This window comes from Eriocheir sinensis, unplaced genomic scaffold, assembly GCF_024679095.1.
Source record: "Eriocheir sinensis breed Jianghai 21 unplaced genomic scaffold, ASM2467909v1 Scaffold1, whole genome shotgun sequence".
Lineage (NCBI taxonomy): Eukaryota > Metazoa > Arthropoda > Malacostraca > Decapoda > Varunidae > Eriocheir > Eriocheir sinensis.
In genome coordinates this window covers 2249794-2260785 of record NW_026110295.1, presented here as the reverse complement: position 1 = coordinate 2260785, position 10992 = coordinate 2249794, and the positions used below count along the sequence as shown (strand labels likewise).

At 46.6% G+C, this 10992-nt stretch overlaps 1 long non-coding RNA gene across 1 annotated transcript; it reads left to right on the top strand.

Moving 5' to 3' along the window:
• The first annotated feature begins 1110 nt into the window (after window positions 1-1110).
• Window positions 1111-9774, top strand: LOC126988847 (uncharacterized). Its single transcript, XR_007742581.1, has 3 exons — window positions 1111-1262; window positions 6919-7080; window positions 9703-9774. It is a non-coding gene; the product is annotated as an uncharacterized LOC126988847 (long non-coding RNA).
• The last annotated feature ends 1218 nt before the right edge of the window (window positions 9775-10992 follow it).

The following is a 10992-nucleotide window of genomic DNA, read 5'->3' as shown; positions in this document are numbered from 1 at the left end:
ACTTATTATACAGTGTAGCCTTTGGCACCGCAGACACGTACAATACAGGTTTAGTAGCTTCGGCGCAGGATTGGCGGAGCCCCTCCACTCGCCTCATTTGCCTCAATTGGCTGCCTCAGTCGGTCAGACGGTCGCTCCGCAGCGGAGCACGCTGCCAGGGTCTGGGGATCTCTTCACAGTCTTCTGCCTAAATGTGTGGCAATTAATAAAGCTAACCTAGTTGAGTCAAGTAGACCTCATGAGGCGCCTCCTCTCTCGCCCCTTGTTGAAACTCATGGGGTGTGTGTTAACACTTCCCTTCTATGGTGGAGCAACGAGTAGTGGGTCTTTTTTTTATTAACATTTGATGTTGCCCTTTAGCGGCTGGAGTTGTTGTATAAAAATTTAATCAGTGCACAGGTATCGGTATTGGTCAAATATTGGGGTATCAGTATCGGTCAAAATTTTGGTGTCGGTACATCCCTATAGTCCAGCCAAATTGTCGGGTCCGTTTGGGCGGAGGCTCCCGCGGGTCCATTTTCCCTCGCTCTGCCACACAGTACCAACACCTATTTTTTCCTCTCCTATGTTACCTTTACCTTACATGTGAGAGGAAGAGACAGGTGTTGGCACTGTGTGGCAGAGCAGAGGGAGGAAAGGACCCGCGGGAGCCTGCGCCCAAATGGACTCCACAATTTGGTTGGACTATAGTCTTTACTTCTCTCTTTTGTAGGAACAGCGATTAGTGGGCTTTTTTATCCACTTTCTTTTTGTTGCCCTTGATCTCCTTCCTTTATTGTAAAAACAAACAAAAAAATTACGTTGTCAACTCTCTCTCTCTCTCTCTCTCTCTCTCTCTCTCTCTCTCTCTCTCTCTCTCTCTCTCTCTATCTCTCTCTCTCTCTCTCTCTCTCTCTCTCTCTCTCTCTCTCTCTCTCTCTACCCCACTTTCTTTCCATCTTTTCCTCCCTCTCCTTACTTCTCTCTCTCCCTCCCCACCTCTCTCCCTCCCTCCCTCCCTCTCCTTCTGCCTGTACCCTTCACACAGCCAACAGTCAGGCCCGGTCCACTCCCCCAGCAGTCTCTTAGTGAGCAACTCCCCCTCACACACTGCCCTCCTCTCCTCAGGGTGTGTGGGGCTGAGGCAGAAGGATGGCCATGGCCCCGGCATACAGGGCAGGCCATCGTCAGGCAGGGCAGAGGCCAGCACAGCGAGGGTGGCCACGGCTGCCCCATCCACACTCTCCCTTCCTGGCCAAGCAGCTCACCTCAAGACTGGACGGGTGAGTGCTGTGTAGTGGAAGTAGTAGTAGTAGTAGTAGTAGTAGTAGTAGTAATAGTAAATTGATTTCTTTTGGCCACTCCTCAACTTTTTTATAGGAGCAGTGATTGGTAGGCTTTTTTTTCATTATTGTTTTCTTTCTTTTGCCCCTGAGCTGTTTCCTTTATTGTAAAAAAAAAGTAGTAGTAGTAGATGGGATGGCTGAGAGGGAGGGAGAGGAAGGGAAGTAGATTTGGACAAGCTATGGGATGGAAGTGATAACATTGCTGGAGTGATGTCGCTCTACAATAAGATTGAGAATACAATACAACCCTCTGTACTTCACCACTAGAGTTCAGTCCAGCACAAGACGCCCGTGTTCCATCACTAAGGCTGTGTGTGTGTGTGTGTGTGTGTGTGTGTGTGTGTAGTAGAGGCATGCTAACTTCTGAGGACTTCCTGGACCACAACGAAATCATAACTTTAGTGGTGAAGTGCTCAGAGTTTTGGTGGCTTGGCTTGTTGTTCTGGAGGCAGTGGATTGTGACATGCTGTAGAGTTGTTATTTAAAACCCAACCCCTTCCTCTGTCATCCCCTTTCCTGCTCCTGCTGCCCCCCACACTCCCTACCCAACCTCCACTCTTCGATACTACTTTCTACTACTATAGTCAATCCAGGAGGAATTGGCGGATTGGGGGGTGAGAGGTGCAGGTCAGCCCTGCCCCGCACCTTGCCACACTCTCAACACTTCTCGCCTCCTCTCATATGCCAGCTATTTACTACCTTTAAATGAATTTAATTAAATAATTGGATAATCCAATAAGGTCATATAGCGTTAAGATTGTTTCGTTTTTAAGATAAAAACAAATATTTTGTATAAATACCACGACACTTGACAGTGTTGTATTCCAACGTTGTCATTCTACACATCCAGAGCCCAGGTCACTTCTCTCAAGGTCATGGAAGGGTCGGCAGGTGGGCCCATGGGTGGCCCGCTCCCGCCTCTGCCTCTCCCCTCCCTCCCTCTCCCTGCCTCTCCACGTCCTTGGCTGCACAGCCGCGAGAAAGGACTCATTTACAATGTAAACAAGTACTTTTTAGACGAAAAAAACAACAGAGGATTTATCATACCACTCACAAGAGTAACTGCAAGAACAGCAAGAGCCACTAATGTTAGTGAAAGAACTACTGAAAGAGTCTGTGCCAAACGGGATCATGAGTGCATGACGAACAGCTCACCAAGACAGCCTGTATTCTCGTCCCCGAAGAAGAGAGAGAGAGAGAGAGAGAGAGAGAGAGAGAGAGAGAGAGAGAGAGAGAGAGAGAGAGAGAGAGAGAGAGAGAGAGAGAGGAGGAGGAAATGAAAGGAGGGTAATGGTGGTCCACTTAACACCTTGACTCTAATCCCACAATTGTAGACAAGAGATGTGGCAGCGTGGTACGGGAGGAGGGACCCCCGCAGAACACCCCCAATCCACCAGTTCCTCATGGATTCACTATACTACTACTACTACTACTACTACTACTACTACTACTACTACTACTACTACTGCCCAAGCTCTCTCTCTCACACTCCCTGCCCAGTTCCCTCTCTCTCCCTCCCCTCTTCCCTCTCTCCCTGCCCAGTTCCCTCTCTCCCTCCCCACTTCCCTCCCTCCCTCCCTATTTTCCATTTTATCTCCCCACTTCTTTCTTTCCTTCCCCATTTCCCTCTCTCCCTCCCCACTTTCTTCTTTCTCCCTCCCCACTTCCCTCTCTCTCCCCATTTTCTTTTCTCTCCCTCACCACTCTCCCTTTCCACTTCCCTCTCTCCCTCTCCACTTCCTTCTCTCCCTCTCCGCTGGATTATGGTTATCCATTAACTTTCCCCTCAACACTGACTCATTGATGATTACCAAAAAGTTAAAGGTGTAAATGCTCACTTATTCTGCCGCGAGAAGCACTCACAAAAGAAAAGAATGATGTCGCCGGGCTCAGGTGTTCTCTGCTCTGTGGTTTTAAGTGGTGTACATACCTAGTTGTATTTACTTAGTTGTGATATACATGAAGGGAGCTACACATGGGGTCCTGTCTCCAAATCTCAGTTTATCAAGTTTAGCTTTAACCCGTCCGCTGTGATGGTCACAGATTTGGCCTTCACTGGTAGCCTGGTAACATATAGTCCCACGTCTTTCTCTGCCTCTGTGGTGGATAGTGGAGTGTTTCTCATGTGGTATTGGTGTGCTGGATATCCCTTCACTGGTAGCCTGGTAACATACACTCCCAGGTCTTTCTCTGCCTCTGTGGTGGATAGTGGAGTGTTTCTCATGTGGTATTGGTGTGCTGGATATCCCTTCACTGGTAGCCTGGTAACATATAGTCCCAGGTCTTTCTCTGCCTCTGTGGTAGATAGTGGAGTGTTTTTCATGTGGTATTGGTGTGCTGGATATCACCTCCCAAGGTGCAGGACTTTACTTTTTCTTCATATTGAATTGTAGCAGCCACTTTTTGTCCCATTCCTGTAGCTTGGTGATGTCTTCTGGTAGGAAATCTGCAGTCAAGGGGTTAAGGTTTTTTATATTACTCATGACAAATCAGTCAGAAGTCTATTATTTCAGCAAAACAAATCTGGTGCTAGGAAAGTTGTAAATGGGAAAACTGGGTGAAGTTTCAGGGATGCAGGCAGCAATCAGCCCCTTATATGGGTATGTATTTCAAGATCGCTTAAATAATGGCATTTTTCAGACACCAGTTAAATGCTATTGGTGAGACACACTACTTTTTTTCAGTTACATTTGCTCTCATGAGTGATCAAACCTACAAACAGTGATGTGCTCTGTTGAAGGATTACATATTTTTTTTATGACTGAAGTGGCAGTGGTGCTTGCAGAAACACAAGACTTAACAAACACCCACAAATGTAACCCGTCCGCTGAGATTGGCACGGATTTTGCCTTAACAAACACCCACAAATGTAACCCATCCACTGAGATTGGCACGGATTTTGCCTTAACAAACACCCACAAATGTAACCCATCCACTGAGATTGGCACGGATTTTGCCTTAACAAACACCCACAAATGTAACCCATCCACTGAGATTGGCACGGATTTTACCTTAACAAACACCCACAAATGTAACCCGTCCACTGAGATTGGCACAGATGTCGCCTTCACTGGTAGCCTGGTAACATATACTCCCGAGACTTTCTTTGCCTCTGTGGTGGATAGTGGAGTGTCTCCCATGTGGTATATTGGTGTGCTGGATATCCCCTCCCAAGGTGCAGGACTTTACACTTTTCTTCATTGCATTGTAGCAGCCACATTTTGCTCCACTCCTGTAGCTTGGTGATGTCTTCTTGTAGGAATTCACAGTCAAGGAGTTAAGGATAAATTGGAGCAGAGGAGACATGTAGACAGGACAGTATGAGCACCACTATTCCTGCACAGTGTAGCTTGATCAGCAGAACAGGGCCAGTCAGTACAGTGTTGATTTCAGTCCACCTTTTCAACAGGAGTGTGTAGTACCAGGATGACCTGGAGCACAGACTGACCAAGGATGGCAGTGGTGGTGGTGGTGGTGGTGGCCAGCCCCTCCATCATCCCCTCCGCCTCCTGACTAACCTACCGCTCGCCCCTCAAGGCATCACTAACCCCACACACGCAGCAGCCAGAAGGAGCAGGCCGGACAGAATTCCCAAGACTCTCCTACTTTGGCGGCTGTGATGTGGTGAGAGTCCTGGGTTGTGTCTGTGGGTGTTTCCATGGGTAGTGTTATGAGCCCAGTAATAGCTTTGGCTCTGGTAGAGGTTGTTGTGGGTACTTTCATGGGTGGTGTTATGAGCCTAGTGAGAGATTGACGAGACTTTCATAAAGGTTGTTGTGGGTACTTCCATGGGTAGTGCTATGAGCCCAGTAATAGTGTGAAATGGCTTTGGTAGAGGCTGTTGTGTTTGTACTTCCATGGGTAGTGTTATGAGCCTTGTGATAGACTGACAAGACTATCATAGAGGTTGTTGTGGGTACTTTCATGGGTAGTGTTATGAGCCTAGTGATAGTTTGACAAGGCTTCTTCTGTACCATGAACATGAAAAACTCCCACAAGAATTAGGTACAGGAGGCCGTGCCCCGAACACATGATGCCTCCCAAAGGAACTGGCGGTGGCTGAGTGCTTAGCGTGGACGATGCGGGTTCGAATCCGCTTCTACCACCTGGGATTTTCCAGTCACCGCCGAGTGGCCCAAGACTACCCACATGTTGTCCTGAAGACCACCCATCAACCCGTACTCTAGAGGAACTGTCCAAGTGAGTCAAGTATGAGCTCCGGGGGGCAGCATGAGCCAAGAGAAGATGGCGCCACTATAAACACTTGCCTGCACCACGCCCCCTAAAGAAAGCCCACCGGTGCTATAGGTCAGGACGTAAAAAAAGGGAAAAATGGGTTGTGTGCTAAATCAAAATGAACAACTGTCAAGGTAGAGGAGATGAGGAGCAGAAAACCCACTCCTAAGAATTAAATTGCGGTGTGAAAATGAACGGCTGTCGAGATGGAGAGAACAGAAAAGCCTCCTTGTTGGTTAGTCAGTCAGTGGATGGAGCACGCCAGCACCAAAGCCGCAGAGTAGGAGAGTGTGACCACCCTCATCACAGGCTGTTACCTAAAGACCAACGCAAGATTTAAGTTCAACATTATAAGGAGGTTTTTTAAAATGAAATGCACAAAATGGACGCTACAGTACAGGGGAGAGAGTGAGGGTCAGGGAAGAAGGGACAGAGGGAGGGAGGACGGGAAGAATTTGTGTGGGGGGGGAGGGAGAGTGAAGCCCAGTCTCAAGACCATCTAATTGTACAGCTGTTGGGGAATCGCTGTGTTCCAATCTGGCAGACCAGTTTTAACCCCTTGACTATGAACTTCCTACCAGAAGACCTCACCAAGCTACAGGAATGGAACAAAAAGTGGCTGCTATAATTCAGTGAAGAAACATGTAAGGTCCTGCACCTTGGGAGGGGATATCCAGCACACCAATACCACATGTAAAACACCCCACTATCCACCACAGAACCAGAGAAAGACCTGGGACTATATGTTACCAGGCTACCAGTGAAGGGATATCCAGCACACCAATACCACATGGGAAACACCCCACTATCCACCACAGAGCCAGAGAAAGACCTGGGACTATATTTTACCAGGCTACCAGGGAAGGCCAAATCCGTGTCAATCGCAGCGGACGGGTTAAGGACAGCATCTTGCACCCAGAGCCACAGAATAAGAGAGTACATACCAAAGGAATTGATGCTAAATGGATATCATGGTAAATCAAGGTTATTTTAATGTTATTTCAATGGTATTTACTGGGTGTGAACTGTTGGGAGGGAAGAGAAGCACTGATTACTAGATATACATTTACTCACATGCAGAAACAAGGAAAATTGAGCATATGGTGCCATGGACAAAGAAATGTGGGAATGTTGAAGCAAGGGATTGATGAGGACAAGAACCTGACCCTTAGTGCATGCTGCTCACCCCACCTTGGCCCTATCCCACCTTAGCCCTGCCCCACCCTGCCCTGGCCCCTCCCCACACTGGCCCTGCCCCAAAGTGGCCTCGCCCCATGTTGGCCCTTCCCCACCCTGGCCTCGCCCCACACTTTTACTCACCCACACTTCTGCTCCTAACTGTTTCCATGTTCTTCAGTGACCAAGTGGTGTGTTGGTGCCTACCTCTGGCTGGCCGGCTGCTATGATAGAATTATGAAGAGCAAGCAGACAGCGCTGAAAGAACGGGGACTTCTTCTTCTTCCACAAACAACTGCTGATGAGAGAGTGAAGCGATGAATAACAGGGCACTGAATAACAGGTAGCCACGCCCTGTAGATTTTGTGTGACATTTATAGGAAGAACATAAGAGCATAAGAATATAGGGAGACTGCAAGAGGCTGAATGGCCTACACAGGGCAGCTCCAGATTCCTCCCATTGCCACCTGTCATCCTCGTCCATATAGCTATCAAGTCTACTCATAAAACAAGCTGTCATCCCTGCACTCACTAGTATGTGATTGCTGAGTCTATTCCATTCCCCCATCACCCTATTACTAAACCAAGGCCTGCCTATTTCCCTCCTAATTCTATACTTTTCTAATTTAAATCCATTACTGTGTGTTCTATCCTGGTGGCAGTGTGGGTTGCCTGCTGCCAGCACGTCATCTGGGAGACACACTCGGGCGACAGTGTAAGCAGCAAGCCTTCCATTTAGTGAGCCTGTGTTACAAAATCAGCTTAACCTTTTGACGGCTACAGGAACAAAGAAGATGCCATAAAAACTGCATTGGTGTGAAGATCAAACCCCAGGATCACATTAGACTTTCTGTTCAGTATTCAGCCAGTCAGTTTTGTGAGGCAGAAATAAAACAACACTTCCAGATTGCGATTGAATCTATATATAAACGATAGTTAAAACACCCCTTATGTGGTGTAACTATATTTATGCTGCGGTCCTAAGGTCGGCAGTGACTATATATAGACCATTCATTTTGGGGAGCTTTTATCCTAATACTGCCGCCATCTGAGTTAATCGGCATGATAAACCCACGGATCATTTTTTATACAGTACAAACATTCCTATCATTTCTAAAAACAACTTCCAGTGCAGTAAACAATATATTTTGCCTCTACAGTCATGCCTTGGTTTATGAGTCTAATTCGTTCTGGAATTTTGCTCGCAAATCAAAACACTTGTAAGCCAAAACAAATTTCCCATTGAAACTAATGTGAATCCCATTAATGTGTCCCATATCCCAAAAAATATTAACATAAAAATCATTTTACATGTTATTTTATACAGAATGAAGATAATTTTACAAACAACTAGCAATGATAATCAATATTTTTTTTTATAATATAGTATAATAATATAGCATAATATTTAAATAATATAGTGCTGAAAACACAAAGATCGCACACTGGAGCACAAACGTACGCGGACAGGAGCGCGCGGTGCTACCCTTTAGAGTGTGCAAAGTGGACTAAGGCGGTGTCACACTGGGCGTTTTCCTCCATCCTTTGGAGCAAGAAGCAACCGTGGTTGCCTGTACGGTCAACCGGGAGTGAGTTGTTGGTTTGGGTAAATACTCCTGTCCTCCCGTCTCTGAAGCCATGATCGTACCCACAACGGCTTCTTCCTTCCAATAAACTATAGCAACAAGCTTATAGTTTGAGTGGCAGCAGCACAAGCCACAACAGCTCTTACTTTTGCAAACGGTGCCGTGAAGAATGGACCGAGAGGAGGAGGACCTAAGAAGCGATACAAAGTGTTACAGGTCCAAAGAAGATGTGAATACAGGGCGACTGATTTGTTTACATTGTGGATATGGGCAGCCGATCTTGGTCGTGTGTGACGCACGTCACCTGGTAATCAAGAGTTACCCCCCTTCCTTGAGACTTTTCCATCCCCCCTGTGATCCACCAGAGCGCTCTTTCTTGTCCATATAACTAGATGAACCAACACAGTTTCTCATTTTGTCACTCATCAAGGACATATGCATTGATTTAGTCACAGTTATGAGATCTCCAGTTCATTAGGAACCTTTCTCTAGCTACTTTGCGTCACTGCATGCGACGGAATTTTTCAAAACGTCCTTTTCTCAACAAAATACCGACCGATGGCATCGCTTCACTTTCTTGTTTCTAATGATGACGATGATGTTTTCATAGCGGAAAGTTCTTACTTATCCTTCAGTGATGCTTTCAAATGGTCTGTGGTGCAGCAGTAACACAACAGTGACCTCGTGAATCTGTATGCACCCCCACCTGGCAGGGTTACCCGTAGGAATCTCAGGAAATGGTCATCGCCTTTGGCCTAAGGAGATGCGGTGCGGTGTGTTTACCTGTGTCGCCAGCCCCGCCGCGGCTTGTGCCACACCCCCGATTCTCGCCAAGAATTGGGGGGACTTCTTGAAAATCTGACACACGAGAACAAGAAACGCAAGGATTTCTCGGGATTTGGGAAAGTCTTGATCGCCAGATAACGGCTTAAGTTGTAGTTGCCTGTTGCGCCTACCACCAACACGGCTGGAGGAAAAAGGCCAAGTGTGATAGCAGCTTGAGACCCTATTCCCATTGTTTTCCGCTCTGAGCGCTCTTGTCTTGCTGCGAACAACGGGAACCCACCCTCACGTCTCGACTTGTACGAACAGGATGCTCGTACGCCAAGTCACCGCTCGTAAACCAAGACATTTATTGTGATTTTCTTTTGCTCATAAATCAAAACGCTCATAAAGTAAGGCACTCGTAAACCAAGGTGTGACTGTATTTGGTAGTTCCTCGCTCCTCTTGTCAATATTATCTTAGAGATGAATCATATTTGCCGGCACTGAAGATGTCCTTTCTTTCTTAAAATAAGACTTGAAAAATTAGCATGCTGTGCACTATTACAAGCTTGTCATGCTGGTGGTGAGGCTGACCCTGACTGTGCACCCCACAGGAGAGGCTGAAGGCGCAGTGCAGGGCTGTGGCGGTGCCTTCAGAGTGGATTCTGTCCGGGCAGGCGGTGCACCCCAGGCCACACCCACGAACGTCAGGTGAGTAGCAGGGACACACACACACACACACACTGTTAAGTGGGAGTGACAGTCTAACCATGATGGGGTTTTCAAATGCAAAGAGGCATGTTGGGAGGAGTGGACATCAGAGGAAGGTGAAACTCTATGAAACTCTTTATTATACCTGCATGGGGAAATAGCTGCTGAGGATAGGCAATGGACAACACTCTTATGCAATGGATCAAGGAGAACACACACACACACACACACACACACACACACACACACACACACACACACACACACACACACACACACACACACACACACACACACACACACACACACACACACACACACACACACACACACACACACACACACACACACACACACACACACACACACACACACACACACACACACACACACACACACACACACACACACACACACACACACAGACACACACACACACACACACACACACACACACACACACACACACACACACACAGACACAGACACACACACACACACACACACACACACACACACACACACACACACACACACACACACACACAGACACACACACACACACACACACACACACACACACACACTCACACACACACAGACATACACACACACACACGCACAACAGGCCTTTGACAAAGCCTTTGACAAAGTTCCACATACAAGACTATTATGGAAACTGGAAAATAAAGGAGGATTGAAAGGAAATATGAAAAAATGGATGGCAAGCTACCTAATGGGAAGGGAGATGAGAACTGTGGTCAAGGACATAAAATCAGAATGGAGAAATGTAGAAAGCGGAGTACCGCAGGGTTCAGTATTAGCACCGATAATCTTCCTGGTATATGTAAATGACATGGCTGAAGGAGTTAATAGCTACATAAACCTGTTTGCTGACAACGCTAAATTACAAAAACATATAAGAAACAAAAAAGATTGTGAAATATTGCAAGAAGACCTATACAAAATTTGGAAATAGAGTATGGATTGGGAGATGGAATTTAATGTGAAAAAATGTCATGTTATGGAAATGGGTAAAAGTGAAACAAGACCAATCTGGATATACAAAATGGGAAATGGTGAAACATTAAAAAAAGTGCATGAAGAGAGAGACCTGGGAGTAGTGATGAGGGATGATAATCAACCAGAGAGTCATATAAATCGGATCTTTAGAGACACATATAACTTGGTGA